The sequence below is a fragment of the Mesoplodon mirus genome (assembly GCF_964341445.2).
Source record: "Mesoplodon mirus genome assembly, chromosome: 3".
In the NCBI taxonomy this organism is placed as follows: Eukaryota; Metazoa; Chordata; class Mammalia; order Artiodactyla; family Ziphiidae; genus Mesoplodon; species Mesoplodon mirus.
The window spans coordinates 8,268,694-8,288,992 of NC_138978.1; the positions used below are offsets into that span (position 1 = coordinate 8,268,694).

At 52.9% G+C, this 20,299-nt stretch overlaps 1 protein-coding gene across 2 annotated transcripts in view; it reads right to left on the reverse strand.

Moving 5' to 3' along the window:
* The window catches only part of CASZ1 (castor zinc finger 1), a 150,216-nt gene extending 132,753 nt beyond the window's left edge, over positions 1 to 17,463 (reverse strand). For both annotated transcript variants that reach the window (XM_082611877.1, XM_082611876.1), the window contains exon 1: positions 17,330 to 17,463. The gene's annotated coding sequence lies outside the window, so the exon portion shown is untranslated. The remainder of the gene's footprint in view (positions 1 to 17,329) is intronic.
* Between the last annotated feature and the right edge of the window lie 2,836 nt (positions 17,464 to 20,299).

Here is a 20,299-nt window from a genome sequence, read left to right on the forward strand (position 1 = left end):
TCTCTCACACACAATCACACAATCAATCTCACATACACAGTCACACACATTCATAAAATTTCACACAACCATTCACACAAATCACTCACACAATCTTACACACAACCATATACAATCACTCACACACAATTTTACACATGTACAACACATGCAGCCACACAACCATTCACACACACACAGCTACACACACACACACACACCCATTCCCAACTCTCTCCTCCCAAGGTCTTTCTTCCTAAATCTTATTCTTAAAATGTCTTCCAATGGACACTGGGAGGAACATTCTGGTCCAAACTGGTACAAGGCAAACTTGTCCTCACCCCTGATTCACATGAAATTCTGAACACTAGCACAGAGTTGCTTCTGGGACACCAGGAGGTCGGAACCTTCTTTAAACCCAACCGGAAGTGAGGGCAAAGGCTGTTGGCAGTTGGGCGGTACTGGCTAGAACAGCCAAGTGAAATGTTCATGTTCACCAGAGCCCAACCTGGCCGTCCTTGCTCCAGCCCTTTCTGCCTGGGTCCCTCCACTCCCACCCCCATCAAGTTCTAGCCCAGAGATGAGTGTCACAAAGTAGCTTTCATGTTCCACAAACAAAAGGCAAAACCCCCTGCAAGAGGCAACCCCACGCACAAAACGTGAGGCGTTTTATTCGGTTCAAACTGGTCCTCTGCATTTTTTCCTCCTTATTTTTTTCTCCCCACTGGGGAAACAAAAGAAAGTTTGTTGCTGAGGCTCAAACGTTTCTTGGGCCTTGTCCGAGTTCTACCTTGTTTTTCTTTTCCTTTTTGTCTGCCCCCCACCCCACCCCGCCTTCCCTGCCTCCCCACCTTGAATAAATAAAGCACCCGAAGCTGGCACAGGCTGGTAAGGAAAGTACAAACTATCTCATAATTTTATAATTTTTTTTTTAATACACTGGCCTAGGGTTTTGGGCAAAGGACAAAAGCTATTGTTGAACAGCATAACACGAAGGTCTGAGTCACCGATACGCCTCGGCTTCTGGAGATCTCATAGGTTTCTGTGGCTGGCACAGCCGTGGGTGCAGGCACCCTCTTGCCTGGCGCTGTCCCGCCCCCTCGCCCTCCCCAGGGCCCCCTACTGGGCCCCCTACTGGGCCGACATGTTGGCTTTGTTGGTTTTTAATCATGGGGGGAATTTAAAGAAAATGTTGTGAAATAAAAAACAAATCACCGTCGTCCCATCACCCTCACTCTATCATCGTCATTTCGGAGGATTACCTTGCAAGCTTTGTCCATACGCATTTGTGATTTTTATATAGTTTCTATCATGGCGTTCACAATACTTGGCCTTCAGTGTGTTGTTTTGTTTTTTCACTCAGGTAATAAACATTTTTCCATGTTTCGAAATCATCTGCAGGATCATTACTTGCATAGGTGACAGTATTTCTTCTGCTGTGTTATTCTTGGGCTGACGCTATGAGGCGAGATGGGGAGAAGAGGGCCGGGGAAGACCTCTCCTTGAACTGGATCATTTATCCACATGATTCGAACCAAGGTGGGGGCTTTGCCTGAGTGATCCGGATCACCTTGACCCTGGGGGCCTGGACTTGGAGTGTGTACCTGGAGGAAGGTGGAGGGAGCTCCACTGAAACCCTGCCCATCCTGTGCGGGGGCCCCGAACACCCGGGCCCCCGGGCCCAGAGAGATGCTGCTTCTAGCAATGGCCTTCATCCCCATGCTGACCTTCACCCGCCCCCCACAAACTGCTCTTCCTCTTTATAAAGTGCCCTGGCAGCAAAAGGCCCATGACAACACTCGGCTCTCCATTTTTATATCTGAATATCTCAAAGCACTTAGCAGAGACTTTCATTTTCTCATTACCCCAAGGAGAGGAGGTCATTCGGGAAAATGGTACAAATATTCCCATTTGTCAAAAGCAAGAAGGAAGTGAGTTAAAAGGAACATTCTACCACTTAACTGAGCAAAACCAACCCAGGAGGGAATACAGGGGTCTTTTTCACCACCCCATTCACCCAGTTTGCTTTCTCCAGTGCAACTTCAGGAAGCTCATTACCGAAAAGATGGCTCCGGGCCAAAACCAGGTTTCCATTTTGCCGAGAATCAATCACTCTCCAGCGGCCCCAGCTCAGGAGACCCTCCCATCTCATCCTGGGTCTCAACCCAAATGATATTCTCTTATGATTATAATTATGTAAAATGTATATTACATACACACACACACACACACACACACACACACACACACATATACAGTCACCAAAGGAAAAAAACACAGGAAGGAAAAACACTAAATACTAAATGAAGTGGTGTTACCATAGTTCAATTATGGGTGAATTTTTTTCCTTTTATGTATTTTCAAAAACCATTTAAAATAATAGTTGTATTTTCCCAGTGTAAGGAGAAAAGCATGCGTGTCAGAGTCGCATCAACCTGCATTCAAACTCCGATTCTCCTTTAACCAGCAGGGTGAACTCAGGTAAATTACTTAACCTCTCTGAGCCTTATTTCCTGATTGGGACAATGGGAATCGGACCACTAGCTGCCTGTGTCCTTCAGTCCCACAGAAAGTCACAGCACAGCATCTGACACATAGTTGGTGCTCGGTAAATGTCTATTTCCTTCCTCTTTTAATAAAATGAAAATGTACAACCAACTCAGCTTGCTTGCTGACCCTCGGAGACAAAAGCAGGACGCTTTACCTCCCGCCCGACTCCCTCCACATCCTTCATCCTTTCACGTGTCTCCCCTTGCCCCACCCCCCAGCAAGGTCCCAGCACACAGATCTGAGGATGCTGGTCCTGGTTCTCCTGTGACTCACCTGGAGGGTGAGGAAGGGGGCTCTGGGACGAGAGGACGAGCCCCTCTCTGACCCCCTCCCCCAGGACCGGCCCAGGCGAGTCCCTCTGGGAGCAAACAGGCCTCATGCAAAGGACCCAGAGGACAGAGAAGGTGGTCCCCGGGTTTGAACCTTTGCTGGCAGCTGCCCTCCAGGAACAGGTGCCAGGCTGCAAAGGCCACCTGCACCTGGGGGAGAGCAGGGGCCACGCTCCCAACTCTGAGGAGAGGCCAAAGAGAAGCAAGATGGTGCCAGCATCTGGGAGGCAGTTCCTCTCTGGGCCAGGCAGCCCAGGCCAGACCAGGGGCTGCCACCTTGCGGATCCAAGAGTCCAGCCCTGGGCATGGCAAGCCTCCTCCCTGCTCCCTCCAGGGCTCCGTACTGGACCAACACGTTTGCTTTGCTGGTTTGGCAAGTATGCTTCAGCAAAATCCCAGGGGCCACAGCCACTGGGCCGTGGCTCCAGCCTGGCCTACGGTGTCCTGGAGCCCGAACACAGGGACAGGCCTGAGCCCTCCCGCTTCCTGCCTTCCTGATGGCAGATGGGGAGCACGGAGTAGTAACAGTAGCAATAATCGCTCCCTTTTGTTACCACGTGCCAGGCCTTGTGTCAGTGCCTTTACCAGCATCATTTCATTTAACCCTTGTAGCAACACCATACTGTAGGCACTAGCCTTTAGGGAGGCACCTTAAGTCACAGCACTGATAAATGAGGGACTAGGGATCTGAACCTGTGCCTCTGACCACCGTTCTCGGTGCCTCCGCCTGGGGGCCTCTCCCAGCACAGCTGCTAAAGTAGCGACACTCCACCAGGCCTTTTCCAGAAGGGGGCTCCTGGGAGGCATCCCCAGCCATGGGGGGATACATACACCCCAAAGAGCAGGCTGGAATTCTGCCAGAAGGAGTGCTTCTCCTTGCCTCTTGCTCCCCAGGAAGAGGAGAGATGCCACACCTCCACCGAGAGAGGACAGTCAGGCTAAAGAGATGCCATTTTACAAACATGGGGTGACTGGAGGAGCATTTTCGAGGTGGCAGTATTTTCCTCCCTGGCTCTCTTGGTAACGTTTAAGTGGCAGGGGGGTGGGGGTCTAGGGACATGGGACCATTGGCAAGAGCCAGGTAGAAATAAAGATCTGTCGGCTGATGTACCGGTGTGGACATGGTGGAGACGGAAGATATGGGGGGGCAGGGCCCACGGCACATACGAACCCTCAAAATCGCAAGCCTCCCTTGCAGACCAGGGATGATGCCAACTCCAAATGGTGCACCTTTTCTTTTCAAATTAAAACACATCTCTGATGGGAGGCTGGCCGTGGGGAGGGCACCAGACAAGATCCCTGCAGCATGGGCCACCAGCTTCCCAGCTGCCAGCAGCAGGTCCATGGAAGCTGGTGGAGCCCAGCAGGGTGGGGGCCGGGTGGGCCACCCGAGGCAGACAGTCTCCAATCGTGCTGAGCACAGCACATCGCTTCATTCAGGAACCCAGAGTGAAATGTACAGCTGGGTCTAGAGTTGATTCAGCCCTTAACTCGTCCGGGATCGCTGGCGGAGCCACGGAGGCGAAGGGGAGTTTGGGGTGGGGTGGGGTTACAGCAACCTGGGGGAGGGGGCTAGGCCATCCCTGGAGAAGGGGGCAGGAGGCTGCGGCGGAACCCCGGCTGATGACGTTGAGACACACCAAAAGGAATCATAATTATTTTCAAACCCCCTCTCAAAACCAAACAAGCCCTGGGAGTTTAGGGAGGGCAGGGCGAGTGTGTGTTAGGTGGGGGGCACGGGCGGGGGAGCTTGTTTTCTACCCACTGCCAGATTTTCATTTACTGTCAGCTCCAATCCATTCGGAACTCACTGACTCAATTGCCTTTTCACGGGGAAAGGAGCCTGCACAATGCAGGGGACTTTTCAGCTCCACATTAGCACACAGGGCACTGGGCAATGTCCAGGAATAAACACACACGTCCCTCCCAGAGGCCACCAACCCCACCTCCACCCGCAAACAACCCAGCTAGCTCTGTCAGGGCCACATCTGCTCTCCCCTCTTTTCCCCCCCAAACTATTTTTTTTTCATGTAGTTTGGCCCATGGAGAAGAGTGTGGGTGTGTATGTGTGCGTGTTTACACACACACACGGGCACGCTTATACATGTGTTGGAAGGGGCAGGGGGTCTAATTCACACGTATAACACAAAGGCCTGCAAGAGTTAATTCTGGGGCAGTTTCAGCTCTTCCTTGTGCTGGAAAAAGGAGGGATGGGGAGAGATGCAAAGAAGGAATCCAAACTGGGATCTCAGAAGAAAGGGGTCTGGGAGGGAGCTCATTTAAAGTGTTGATTATGGAGAGATCAGCATTTGGTCAAGCAGTGTCCCTAAGAACTTAGCAGCCACAAAAGCTATTCAGTAATCATTATGAAAATAATATCAACAACTATAATTATAATGATTCTAATAAGAGTGGTTCCCATTTCTCAAGTGCTCGCTATGTGCCCGGCACTAGACTAAGTGCTGACACCCATCAGCTCAGTTAACGATCGCAAGGACCCAATGAGACAGGTACTATCCACTGTTAGCCCAATTCCACAGGGTCAGAGAGTTAAGACCCCTGCCCAAGATCACAAAGACAGTACGTGGGAGAAGGACTTTAACCCTGTTCTGCTGAACTCTAGCCCCACCTGCCCTGGGAGAGAGGAAACATGCGTGGAATCTACACAGAAGGCAGCCCCAGCACGACAGAGGCCTTGGCTCCAGACGGGGAGGTCCCTTTGACATGTGGGTACATCCCAGCAGACCATCACCAACCTCCATCGCTGTCCCTTGGGGGCTCATCCGTTTAGCCCAGGCTCTGAGGGAAGCACCTTTCTGTCCAATAGAACTTTATGAGACGGAAATGTTCCTTCTCTGTGCTGCATGCTATGGAGGACTTGAAATGTGGCTAGCTCGTGGAAGAACTGAAGTTTTGTTTTTGGCTACGCCGCGTGGCGTGTGGGATTTTAGTTCCCCCGACCAGGGATGGAACATGGGACCTCGGCAGTGAGAGCCCGGAATCCTAACCACTGGACCGCCCAGTGAATTCCCGAAGAACTGAATTTTTCATTTAACTTAATCTAAATTGCCACATGGGCTAGTGGCTACCGTAGTGAACGGTACAGATCCAGAATCCCTCTAGCTAGCCCTTTCCTTCCCAGCCCAAGAGCTATGTTGGAAATACATGAAAAGTAACCGAAGACAGAAACCTGGCCCACCAGGAAGACCCCCACCTTAGCCACCAAGCTTCTCCTCCACTCTGTCATGGCCTTTCAAAAACCACTGGTCTGCCTCCCTCCCTCCTTTCCTTCTTTCTTTCTTATCTTTCCTTCCTTCCTTCCCTTCTTCCCTCCCTCTCTCATTCCTTCCTTCTGGTCCTCCATTTCTTTTCCCTCTCTCCTTTCCTCCCTCCCTCCCTTCCTTGCTTCCTTCCTATCTTTCTTTTCTCCCTCCCTCCCCTCCTTTCTTTCTTTCTTAGAAAAAAGCATCAGTTTAATTAGATAAATCCTCGGAGCACGTGGCCTGGAGTTCGTCATGGAAATTAACCTGCTCCCAGATCTCAGATAGTGAAACAAGAACCGGGGTGTTTGGGCATAGCACAGTGAAATGGGAGAGGCCCATGGAGTTTCATACACCTCATCTTCCATAAGTGCCCCTCGCCCCTCCAGTGCTCCCTGCTTCACAGCCCCCATGCCCTTGCCTCCTTAGGTCACTGCCACCAGGCCTCCTCTGTTTCTGCTCCGGGCCCTTCCCTCCCCACCTCCACCCATGCCTGGGGAGTGCCCCCCCGGAGCAGGATCACCCAAGGGTGGGCTTGAACCTTGGCTCCATCCACATAAGGCCCCTGCCCAGGTACCCTGGCTGGGCCCTCTTGCACTCCAGTTAGCTCCAGGTCATCCAGGGACGCACCAGCACCGGAGGCTTGGCCCGAGGCTGGTCTGTTAATCGTCTGGTCCTTATCCCGTGGTCCCTACTGTGTGCTGCTCGCTGGGCTAAGCTCGGTTCATGAAAGAAAACTTGACGACAACCCTCAGCACGTGGCAGCTACAATCACTATCCTCTCACCTAATTCTCACAAGGTAGGAACTCCAACTCCCATTTTACAGAGGTGGAAACAAAGAATTAAAGGAATTCATTTGCCCAGTTGAGAGAAACAAAATTCACACCGGGCTCAGCCTGACTGCAGCAGCGGCTCTTAACCCTCTGCCAGCCACATGTCTCCACCACAGCAGAGTCTCTGCACACTCGCGGACCCTGGGGACCCCCGGCCTTCAGCACTAGGCTCCCGGGACACAGGAACACAGGTGGAGGCCACCGGCACCCGGACTGAGCTCCCAGGGTCTGCCCCCACCCTACCCCTCAAGCTCCAGGAACAGCCAATCTGGCCACAGTGGAAAAGAGAGACCAACGGCCCCTGCCCCACTTGGGCTCTGACTCTGAAAGTGGGCACAGTCTTACTTCTCATCCCCTTCTGATTCATCACCAAAAATACCAAGGCAGCCCAGAGAGGTAAAACACAAAATTCAGCATTTCCAACCAACACCATCGTGCACCACCCCCACCAGGGTCCCAGCCCCCAGATACATAGAGAGCGGCTGCCCCACGCTCCCATCCACAGCAGTCCCTGGAGGGCAGTAGATACGACCACACTCACCCCCACCTGGGTCTGGAAGACACTTTACACGTCGTACCGTATCTAATCCTCACACCAACCCCACGAGGTAGGTCCTGTTATCCCCATTTTACAGGTGAGAAAACTGAGGCACAGGCTAGTTAAGTAACCGACGTAAGGGCACGACTTTGACCCCCCAGCTAGCTGGCTCCAGAATGCATAATCTACAATATACACAGCTCCTCACTGAATCCATGGCTCAAAACAGCTAAGCACACCGCACATCCTGCATGGGCTCCCCCCTACTGCCTGAAAAGCAACACCCACCCTCAACTCAGCCCCAAGCTCCCAGCGATTTCTGTGACTTGTTTGGGGGCTTAATATTGTGTTTCTGAGATTCATCCAGGTTGATACATTTAACTGTTCATTTTCTAAAGATTGAATTACACAACTTATTTACCACCCTCCCCCCCAAAAAAAGAACCAACCCACAACCTGGTACAAAAATGCAACCGCAGTACCACACAACATCCAGGCTCAAAGCTTTCTGGAATGGAAGTCATAGGCGTCCCCTTCGAGACTAATACCATATTATATAAAGCGGGCTCATCTGACATTGGGGGCACCCTGCACTTGACAACGCGACCACGATAAATTCTTCATCACGCTTAATTATTTCAAAGGACTTTCACAGCTACAAGCCCAGCCAACGGTCAGGGCAACCCTGTGAAGGCAACAGTGTCAGAGGCCATTTGATAAGAGAAGAAACTGAGGCTCAGAGAGGTCGAATGACTTGCCCAAGGCCACACGATGATTTACTGCAGTATCAGAACTGGAATGGGGTCTCCTGATGCTTATAAGGAGACCTCAGGGGAGCTCTGGACCACCTAAGTCTTACCCTGTCCCCTCATGCCAGACCAGGGATGCTGGGGCTTGGCCCATGGTCACCCCACCCACCAAGGATCAGATTTCCCTGAAATTCCCAAAGAAGCCTCCAGGACTAGTGGGCCCGGAAATGGCCCTCACATAGCGAGCTGCACAGCTGAGCTCCCCGGGGGCGAGGGGGGCGGGCAGAGCTGGAGACGCTGGCACAACCCCCGTGGGTACTCTGCCAGCAATTAGTGCTGGGGAAGGGTGCCAGCCTGGCAGAGCTAATTCCCCCACCCCGTCTTCTCATTTACACACACACACACACACAGGCTTACCCACCCCGAGACCAGCAGCAGGGAGGCAGCGCAGCTTCCTTTCGGTAAATCTCGTCAGCAAGGCACACGCAGGGCACGCAATTTGGTCATTACTGCTTTTAAACAGCAGAAAAGCAGAATCCACCCGCCATTAACCCGTCCTGCTCTCCCTCCGGGCTTCACCAGCTCAGTCATCAGCCTTCATCTCTAACTCCCACGCACCCCCTTTTGCATGCTCCCCAGAAGTTACTCTCCAAAAGAAAGAGTTTAAAAACACACACACAAAACCTGACTACAGTAAGTCAAACCTGAATTGTGTCTCCCTGCCCACCACTGTCCCTAGAGAAAACAATCAGTGGTTCTGACATGACCTTGGCTAAGACCCTTCAAACACCCCAGGAACCCGAGACAATGCCAGCCGGATGAGGGGGAGGTGGCCTTTGGCCCAGAGAAGGGCAACTACCTATCAGGTGTGGTGCTTCAGATGGGCGCCTGAGCGTTGGCCCTGATCCACCTGCGGGGGCCCAGTGGGTGTCACAGTTTGACATGGCTCTGCTCTCCAGGTACTGAGGCCGGCAGGGGTGGGAGTGGCCGTGAGAACTGATTTTGCCTCATCACTGCCCCCCTCCCCCCTATAGTCCTGGAGAATTGGAAAGAAGTCCACCAGAGCAAGGGACCCGAGAGGGTCCTTGGTTGGGTCTATAAGATCTGTGAAACCCCTCCAAGTATGAGCAGTATTTAGGCTTATGAGATTTTTTTATTAAGAGGATTCTCCAAGGGGGCACATGAACTCAAAAGGGGAAGAAGCAGAGACGCCCCCCCCCACCATGGGCTCAGCAGTGCCTCATGCCCAAGTGGCAGAGAACACAGGGCTGAGCTCCAACTGGCCCCTCCTGTAAGTGGCCCTGACCGGCTGCCTTCCCCCCACGGAAGCTGCCCCTGGCCTCCTCCTCGCCTTGCCTGGAAGCTGCTCATTGGGAGTGCCGGCCGCAGGAGCCATGCCATGGCCCCTGGGCCCGTGCCCACTCGCCCTCCTGCCAGTCAGCCAGGGCTGCCCGGACCCGGCAGAGGACGGGCACAGCGGAGCCCACGAGCAGGGAGGAGAGAGGAAGCCAGTGGCTGCTCGTCCTGGAAAACCTCGAAGATCCTCTCAGCCACCTAGTGTCCGGAGCTGAGCAGACAATGCAAGGGAGCCAGAACGAGCAGGACAAGACCCCGGGGCCTCCTCCGGGAACCGAGGCCAGGGGGCAGGGGCTGAGCTGGCTGGGGAGAGCGTGCCCAGGAGGGAGCAAAGGCCCTGCGGCCCCTGGCCTCCACCCCAACCCAAAGCAGGGCGGGCCCAGGGTAGAGGTTCCCATCACCCCTGCTCCTTGTCCCAGCAAGTCACCCTCTCCTGGAGGTCCCCAGTGTCTCTGACACCATCTCACTGGGGCTCCTCTGGGTGTCCCCACCCCAGCTTCCAGGCCTCCTGCAGAGCCCCCCAGACCCTGGGGCTGCCACTCCCCAAGGGCTGCTTGGCCCCCTCCCACCCCCTCCTCTGCTCTCTCTTTTCTCTGTGTCCTCAAGACTCCTCTCACCTTGAGAAGTGTTAGGATTACCCAGCATTTACACTCAATGCTCTCCTTTATTCCTTAAGACTTATTAAGAATGATAATGAGTTCCGAAGGAGCCACGCGTCTCCCTCTCTCTCTCTCTTCTCCATCCTTCCCTCTCTTTCTCTCTCTCTCTCTCTCTCCCCCCACATCCCCCTCCTTTGCTCTCTTTCTCTACGTATCTTTTCCACCAAAGACACACAGGACAAATCCAGACCAAAAGGAAAAAAAAAAAAATTCCAACAATATGGAACAAGGGCACTTGAGGATTTATATTCAACAAATCCCTCTCTTCTTCCCTCTCTCCAGTTGTTCTCAATTATTCAGATAAAAAAACAAAAACAAAACACAAACTCCCCCTTCCCTTCCCACCGTCCCGGCCACCCTGGCTCTGCTGGACTTTGAACAGGGGGAACAGGAGAAGGCCCGGCCTGCCTGTACACCCTTGTTAACGTGCAGCTCTTAAACGGTTGATTAATTTTTGCAGAATTTACGACAGGCTTTAGCTTCCCCCCGGCTCCCCTGATACTGTGGCCTCCGAACCACAGCAACTTAACTTGGTGAAGTTGAAGGGGGCAGAGATGGGGGTGCCCACCCTCTCCAGTGGTCTCACGTGGCTGGAACCACGGGCCACCTGGCAACAGAAGGAAGACGCACTGATGCCAAAGGCCAGGCAGCAGACAGACCCGCTCATGGAGCAGCGTGGCACCCACAGGGGAGACCACCAGGCAGCCAGAAGCCGCGGCTAACTTTTGGCGATTTGGGATTTTTAAATTCCAAAATGAGGAAGCCGGCAGAAAGTAGGCAGAAGGGAAACACACGCTCCCTCGGAACTGAAAAGGATGCCCACGCTCGCGCCCACCCACACACCACGCATCCCGGCAGAGGGACCGGCCTTATCGGTCTGCCGGGCTGCCCTTCAGAGAAGGGGAAGAACAGATCCTAATGAAATTACGGTTTTTAAAATGTCTATAAATTAAATCTCTCTCTCCCTCTCTCTGTGAATCTCCCCCTGAGCTCCCTCCTCTACAAGGCTTGTTTGCCTCTCCTCCGTTCCCTCTGCTCGTGTCTGTTTTTCTGATATAGACATCAAGAGGTTACGGGCTCAATTACAAGTCCGCTGGAGTCTCAGCATCAGACTTGCCTGGCCTTCTCTTCTCCTCTTCAGAAACCAGATACCAAATAAATCTCTCTTCTGCTTTATATTTTTATTTTTAATGCCAAAAGCCTAAAGATTCATTCAGTTGACTCACAGCCTTTTTTAACTTACTTCAGATGGGGGAACTATCCTTTTTCATTGTGTCCAGGTATAAATATAATATAAATGCTTTTCTCTTTATTTCATTCCCCTTTCTTAAGGACGCACACAAACCCTTGGTTACACCTGAAATTTCAAAAAGAGGGCAACAGCATATAAATGTGCCTGATTAATGCATGTCTGTTGCGGGGCTTCTGGAGAATATCAGTTGGACACATAGGATATTTCTAAAGTTACTGGGTGACATCATAAGGCTTATTAGCAAAAGGTCCATTTGAAAAGGGTGGAACATAAATGGTGATTTTTTTTTTAAGGAAAACATTGCTTCTACCCTCCCCGATGCGGAAGAGAGATGGTCCATCTATATCATTTTACATCCTCAAAAGCTGCCCATCCACCCCCCCCCAAAAAAGAAAAAAGTTTAAAAATCCAAGTCATAATCAATCATCATAGCTGTTGATTCCTGAGAAGCAGAAACCAGCTCTGAGTTGTAGGTCTAAGGGGAAAAAACAAAAACAAACCCCCGCTATAATGCTGGAAATACTAACCAGAAGGGATTCCAAAAGGTGCTTTTCTAGGAAAAAGCACTTGAAACAAAGGCTGGAGAAAGCTGAAGTTCAAGGTGAAATGAAAAGAAAAACTTTGTCTTTCCAATTAACCAGACTGGGAAAAGGGGGTGGGGGGGCGGGGACGACGACGACGACGACATTACTACCGACTCATTAATTCCTTCCTGTACACAATTTAATTAAATTCTGCTAAATACAGGAGAAATACTCATTTTGGAGTGCCTCCCCCCCACCTCAAAAACAAATTCCTTCAGGTTACTCCCCCCATGCCAGCACTTCCCCTGCTGTACAACCTTCAAATGGATTTCCTACCCACGCGTGGACTGCACTGCTCTAGGCTGCAAGAATGACAGCCTCATATGTCTGAAAGCTGACACTTTAGCTTTTAAAAGAAATGGGGGAAAATAAGCTGTTGACTTCTTGGTTAAAGTATTTTCTTGTTCTAACTCATGTTCTTATGTCATTGGGCTAAAAAAGAGAGAGAGAGAAAGAGAGAGAGAGAGAGAGAGAGAAGAGAGAAGAGAGATATGACTTTCCTTGAATGATCTGTTTAACCTAAGCCAGAGGAAAAAAAAGAAAGTCATTAATTACTTATGTGAGCTATTGCTTCAGAAAGACAATAAACCTGCCCCGTCGCCATGGATATGACATATTTGCTCTGAAAACAACACAATAATTAGCAAAGGGGAAAGATACAAGGAGAATATGCAAACTCGTGAGTTTAAAGCCACAGTGCTCTTTTCTACCGGTAAGCCTGTTCTGTCTGTTTGCAATCCAAATCAAACACATTTTTAAAATATAGCAGAGAGGGAAATAACAGGAATGGGTCCTCTCTCCTCTGAGCTGAGAAGTAACAACCACTCCACCCTCTTCCAAAATAAAATAATATAAAAGAGAACCAGGGTGGCAGAAGGAGAAAAAAAGTCAAGTATTGCCTCTGTTTTATTTCCTATAGCAGGGGTGGAGTCGGAGGTTTGTTTTTTTCTTTTCTTTTTTTTTTTTTTTTAAGTGTGCTCTTATTTAGCACTGGATCTTCTAGCCAGATACAAATTTATTTATAAAAGCCAAATGCCCTGTGTGCGGCTCATCCCTCCCCAGAGTAAGTGGAAATGTGAAGGGGTGGGAGGTGGTGGGCTCTAGCTGAAAAAGCAAAACAGTACACTCAGAAAGCATCAGCTCCAGAGAGGGACATCCACTCCCCCACCTCCAAGAAAATGGAACCCAGGCCTTACTTTAATATTAAAAATGCATTAAATGGTTTTACCTACAACTCAGTCCCAGAGGATCATTAGGAAATGCAATCGCTTTGTATCATATCTGTCATTGTGATAAATATCTGAGTTCAGAGTGGGTTTGCAATTTTTCAGAGTGTCACAAACCAAGATAATTTTTTTTTTGCCTTACTTTCTTAAGTCACTGTACCCACCCCCTCAAAGTCACAAGTCTACTGAAAAATACCTGAGGAGAGGGAAAAGGAGGAAAAGTTGATATGCTCTCATACACCAGAGGTTACTGATATTCCCCTAAAAAGTAGAAAAATTGAGACTTTAAAATATTTGGGTGAGAATATTTTTTAAAAATTTAAAGCACTCCATTAGGTTTGAGTAAAAACTCCTTTTCCCCTCTTCCCAGAGGCTAATTTTCCAAAAACAGATGGTCAGGATCTAAAAGAGAAGCAAATATACCTCAACCCCCGCAGGCAGAGAAATCTAACTTTGAACTTCTTTTTAAATTAAAAAAAGTGTGGGGGGGCAAGATAAACTATTAATAAGTATGAAAAATTAGCTGAGCTACAAGTTTTGTTTTTCTTATGCAAAAAATTCTTTAAACACAAGGGGAGCAGATATATAGGAGAGGTTCACATTTGACTGACTTCCTTTTTTTTCACAACAGTTTGTTGTTTTTTTTTTTTTAGATTGAACTCTTTGATCTTGAAAGAATTTTGCTCTTATATTATGGGGGAGAAGGGGGTGGTGGTGAAATGATCTGTTTTAAATGATGATGCAACTTAGGGATCAAAGCCTTGGCTTTCTTCTAGCCATAATAAGCTGTACTTGCCACAAAGCGTGAGTCTCCGGGCTTCTCTCCTTCGTAAGAAGGAAATAAAATGCACCGAGACTCAGAGAAAGACGCAAAGTGCCTGCAAGGTGCAAAGTCTAGAAAACAAAACAAAACAAAAGTCAGGGAAAAAGAAAAAGGAGAGAGATACTGCCCCTTTAAACGTTTTAGTGCATATGGAGTTTGATTTCTGAAAGAGATCAGTTTAACATCTCCATAGAAACCAGCAACAGATTATCATCAACAGAATAAATAACTAGTCTAATAAATTAAACAGGAGGCATAAGATCGCTGGAAACCTGATTACTGAAGTTCAACAATATTCCCCATAAACTCTCGTTAACCGCCTCTAAGGTGGCTAACAAGATGGAGGGGGGGGAGTCAATCTCTCCAATTCGCCGGATTCCGGGCAGAGAGGCCGTGGCCGCTGCCGGGAAGGGAAAAGTTCCCCACCCTGCCCTGGAGAGGGTCTCAGAGCTCGAGTGAGGTGAAAACCATAATGCCGAAGTTTGGGAAGTGGGAAAGCAGCTGGGCGTCAGCGGAGGCAGTGCGAGTCGCCGGAGGTGGCGCGGGACGCGACGCCCGCCCGGGACGCACCGCCTCGCCGCCACCAGGGCGCAAACCCGGAGCTTTGCGCTCGGGCGCCGAACGGCCCAGCGCCCCCTCTGGGCACGTGGAGCGCAGCCCGGGCGCAGCCCCCGGGGACCAACTACCCCCCTCACCACGCCCGGCGCAGCTGCTCCTGCTCAGCCCGGACAGCTCCCTTTAGGACGGCGACGTGTGTGTGTGTGTATATGTGTGGCGTGTGTGTGTGTGTGTGCGAGCGCGCGCGCGCGCCGTGGGGTGGGTAGGCGGGCAGGCGCACCAATTTACCCGGTGATCTGTTTTCCAGTCTCCTCGCGCGCTCTCATCGCGCGTCTCTACCAGCTTAGAGACGCCCTAAATTTACCAAGTTTGCCCGGCGATTATCCTGGCCTTTTCCCCCTCGCCGCCCCCATCTCTTTGAGAGTACGGGGTGTTGGCGGGACAACCACACGCTCTGAGGGTCGTGGCCCCAGGCTCCGTCCGGGCAGCGACGCATAACCCCGGGTTGCCCCTTGATCCAGCCAGGTTTGGGGGAGCTCCAGGCACGATGGAGGGGTGTTTTTGCTGCTTTGCTGGTGGACAAATCATACACACCGCACACGCGCCCGCCCCCTCCCCAGCGTGACTGGAAGGAGGTCCTCGCCGCACCCAGGGCCCGCTTCCCAAGCTGAAGCCGGGTCAGGAGAAAGAAACTTGTGTGGAAGGGTGAAGCGTCCCCCTGCCTCCCTCGGCACTCCATTCCTTCCCCAACTCCGGACCCGGGTCGGGGATGACTTGTAGGAAGAATCTGCGCCCACCCCCTAGAGAAAAATCTATTATTATTATCTTAATCTACGCCCCCAAAGTGTCCCTCCCGCCGTGATTGACGGCGCATACACCTGTTCCCCTCGCCGAGGAGCTTCCAACGCTGGGGACAGACATTCGCCCAAAAGCTCTGCAGTGGCCCAGAGCCCGCCCGCCGCCCTCGCCCGGCCAGCCCCCGCCCGCCGCCCCAGAGCGCCCCTGCCCGTACCTTGCCAACCCAGGGCCGCCCCCTCCCCTCCCAGGCCCTGCTCCCCAGCCCGTCCGCTGCCGGCCGCGCTGGCTTCGGAAAGAGAGAAAGAACAGAAAGCAAAACTTCCTGGCGGCCGACGGCCATCAGCTGCACATTCTGCAAATGCCACCGAGTAAAAATAAACCGGCCGCCGCTCCGCCCGGCCGGCTCACCCCGGGAGCACAACTCGGCCCCCTGCCCCGGGACTGTCGGTCCGGCCGATCCCCCATTTCCGTGCGCCCCCTGGAGCCCCGCTCCCCGACACTCCTCCACCAGCCACCACGCGCTCCTTTGCCCAGAAACTCGACCCCAAGTGACCGGGGAGCCCGGCCCTCTCCCCTTCGGTGCCCCTCCGTGTTCCCACAAGCTACCATTCTCTGTCCTCCGCCTGGTGCCTATTTTAGCCGTGCGCCCTGGATTCAGGGCTCCCTTTCCCCAACTGTTGAGCCCCGGGGTCACCCTCAGCCCACCCTTGGGGGCACAGACCCCACCAGACCCTCGCCCACCTCGGCCGAGCCCCCTGAGAGTGCACGGCTCCACCCGCCCACCGGCCCGCCAGCCGGGCATCCCACGTCCCCGGGCGCAACTTCTCTCCCAGAGCACACGACAACCGCGGCAACTCCCCCGAACTTTTCCCGGGACCCAGGCGGGCTCCGGCCGACAGTCACACGGCCGTGAGCCGGCATCCCGGCTCCCTGTGCCCAGCACTGCCAGCCCTGCACCCGGAGAGGCTGGGGTGGGGGTGGGGGGGCAGTGAGGAGCTCCACTTGCCGCGCCCGGAGCAGCGCACTTGAGACAAACTTCCCAGGCACAAATGAAAAAGGGGGCGCCGCTCCCCCCAGCCAAGCAACCTTTGCCTTCGTTTTCCCACCAGGAGGCACCCCCTGACACCCCGCGCCTAAGTGAACACTGCCTACCTCTGCCGGTAGCACCTACACCCTGGTACTGGGGCACAAGAGTCGGCTGGAGGGGTTCCCCACCCACCCCCTTCCCTTGAGCAAAGTCTTGCAAAGTCACCCCAGGCGCCCCTCACCCCTGCCTCCTTCTCTGCCCTGGAGAGCGCACGAACCCCTGCGGCTCGTGAGGTTGAGGGGGGGAGCGTAGGGGGAAGGAGTGATTACTGGGTATTGGCGAGCACCTGCCCCCCCCGGAGCCCGCAGCGCGGGGGGCGCCCCCACCCTATTTGCAAAGTCCTGCACTCGCGCCTGGCACCTCCCCCTCTTCTCCCTTACCCCGCCGCCCCTCAGTTGGAGTAAGTGACCCCCAGGAGCAGCAGCCCTCCCCTTCCCCGGAGCCGCGCGCTGGGCATTCCCTGGCCGCGGCGGGCGACGCGCCGCCCCGCTCCCGGGTGCCAGCCCTTCGTGCCCCCTGCCTCCCGCACGGCCGGAGTTGGGTGGCAGCCGCCGCTCGCAGGCTGGCTGGCTGGCTGGCTGGCTGGCTCTCTCGCTCGCTCGCTCGCCGGCTCCCGGCTGCAAGCGGCAGCCCCGGGGGTGGGGGGCTGCACCCGGACAGGGGGCGAGGCGGGGAAGCACCCCCGGAGGCCCGCGGAGCTGAGGGGCGTGTGGGGGGCCGCGGCGGAGGGAGCGCCGAGTCTCTTACCTGCACTTGGGGCGGCTTTGGGTGACTTTCCAAGTCCGGGGGAAAAATGTGTGTGTGTTTGGGATGGAGCGCCGCGGGCGCGCATGCGCTGCCCAAAGTTGCCGGATCCCGGATTTTTCGCTCCCAGTCTCTGCTCTCGCCCGCTGTGATTAAGGAATTCTCCGCGGCCGAGCGGGCGAGTGGGTGGCAAGCAAAACCCGGGCCGGATCGCGGGGCCGGGCTCCGCTCCACCCTCACACCCCCAGACCTTCCCCTCCCGGTTTCTTCCCACCCACCGCCCCGCGGAGCTCGGCGGGCGCGCGCGGCGAGACGCGGCCTGCGGAGCAGATCTGAGCGCGCGGCTCCCTTTTGCAGCTGGAGAAGCTTTCTCCACCCCGGACTGAGTGGAGCAAAGGCGGGGGAACAAGAGAGGAGAGACGGGAGTGGGTTACTTTTCACCTGTTCTGAACCCCGGGAGCCAGTCTGCTTCCCACTTTTCCTCTGAAGAACTAGCTCTTTCCTGCAAGTTAGAATATTAGAACTGTCGAACCCAAAAGAACGTGATGTCCTCACTGTTTTGATATCCGCTTTGCACTTATTCTTTGCAAGGGAGTTTTTCATTCAGTCCATTGTGCAAGAAATAAATCCTTAAGTGAACAAGATAAGCCATGAAGAATGAACCTGGGGCCGGGCCGTGGGGCGGGGGTGTGTGGGGGGGGTACCGATAATGAACATTAAAACAAAAGAATAATATTATTTCAGAGAGTGAAAGGATCATGAAGAAAATAAAACAAGGCAGTAGGATAAAGGGTATCTTGGGAGAGCTGATTTCCCCTGCCCCGGGTGACAAAGAAGGCCTCTTTGAGGGGGGACCTGCATACTCCATTGGAGATCAACCTCCCTTTTCTCCCTTTGCCCACCCTGCCCACCTCCCAGGAGGTATGAGGTGGCCACGCCAGGCTGAGCCTGGAAGTCAGCAGCGATGGCTCTGGTCCTGGCTTTCTCAGCCTGGCCAGTGCCCATCCCAGGACTGACCAATCACTGTACCTGTTTTCCCTTCTGAACAAGGACAGAATGGAAATAGACTTGAAAGAAAGGAGGAAACACTCTGATGATGAGATAAGGAGAAATTGACCACAATAGTAAACAAATAGCTAAATGACTAGTTGAATAAATGAATAAAAATTGAAAGTATGACCAGCAGCTTTGAGAAGTGTTCAACAGAATGCATTAAACTAGGAGGAAATGCCACAGGCTGGTAAGCACTGTTGCAGGCTGGTAGACTTTGGGGCCTAATCTGCAAGGTTTCAGCAAAGCCTCTCAGGACTAGTGAGGGGTAATGACCTGAGAAGTGGTGTTCTAACTTTTTTTTTTTTTTGCGTTACGCGGGCCTCTCACTGCTGTGGCCTCTCCTGCTGCGGAGCACAGGCTGCGGACTCACAGGCTCAGCGGCCATGGCTCATGGGCCCAGCCGCTCCACGGCATGTGGGATCTTCCCGGACCAGGGCACGAACCCGCGTCCCCTGCATAGGCAGGAGGACTCTCAACCACTGCGCCACCAGGGAAGCCGCGGTGTTCTAACTTTTGATTCTGGGCTCATTCCACTCCTGGGACAGTGTAAAGACGTGGTTAACAGCTTGGGCTTTGGGGTCAAACCCCAGCCACTTACCAGCTGGGTAACCTTGAGTAAGGCATTTGACCCCTCTGTGCCTCAACAGTAAAATGGGGATAATAATTGTACTACTGCCTGTGTGTGTTGAGAGGCTAAAATGAGTTAATGCAGGAAAAGTGCCTGGGCCAAGACAGTGATCGATAAATGCCAGTAATTGTCGTCGCTCCTTGGGACATCCAGTGTTCCCTCTCCTCATTTCTTCCTGCCCTCTCTCCCTTCCTTCTCCTCTTCTGTCCGTTTTTTCTCCAGCAACAGTGCTGTACTCATTCATTCATTCCCCAGGCATTTGCCGAGCCCCAGTGAAGAGCACATCCTCACCGGGGCTGGGGAGACAAAAAATTAACCAACAGGGACTTCCCTGGTGGCGCAGTGGTTAAGAATCCACCTGCCAACTCAGGGGACACGGGTTAGAGCCCTGGTCCGGGAAGATCCCACATGCCGTGGAGCAACTAAGCCTGTGCGCCACAACTACTGGGCCTGCGCTCTAGAGCCCGTGCTCTGCAACAAGAGAAGCCACTGCAGTGAGAAGCCCGTGCACCACAATGAAGAGCAGCCCCCGCTCGCTGCAACTAGAGAAAGCCCGCATGCAGCAACGAAGACCCAACACAGCCAAAAATAAATAAAATTAAATCTTAAAAAAAAAAAAAATGAACCAATAGGCCTTGCCTCTGAGAAGCTGGTTGAGGAGTTTGCTGGTCTCTCCCCTCCCGCCTTTCCCACTATAAGGCTCTGCCCCATCCCACACACACCCCAACAACTGCATCTCACCCATCACACTTTTATTAAAACATTTATTCTTCCCTCCATTTTTTCTCAGATGCTTCACAATCCTTCCCCGACCCCCGCCAAGGAGACTTTCTACCTCCTGTGAAGGAAACGCATCTGGGGTGGGGGAAGCTGGAAACAGTGGCAAGCCTGGGAGGGGGAGGAGGACATTGGCATGAGGTGAGAAGGGAGGCCTCCTCTTCCTTTCCCAACCATCACCCCCCACTCAAAAAAAAGAAACTAAAACAAAGCAAAAGGCTGGGAGAAAGCACCACACCCAAAAAGTAGCCCCGGCCTCGAAAGCCTCTAGTGCCTTGTTCCTCACACTCAACTCGCTTTGCAGGGACTGAAATCAGGTGGTCTTTTCCTCATTTGCTTCATTTTAGCATTTCCTGAGCTTTCCCTAAAATAAAATACAAACTCTTTCCCATGGTCAGCAAGATCTTACCACTGCCTGCCCTTGGACCTCACCTCCCTCCACCCTCCCCTAGGTCACATTGTCCTGACACACTAGCTTCTTGCTGCCCTGGAAATCACCAAGCCTGTCCCTACCT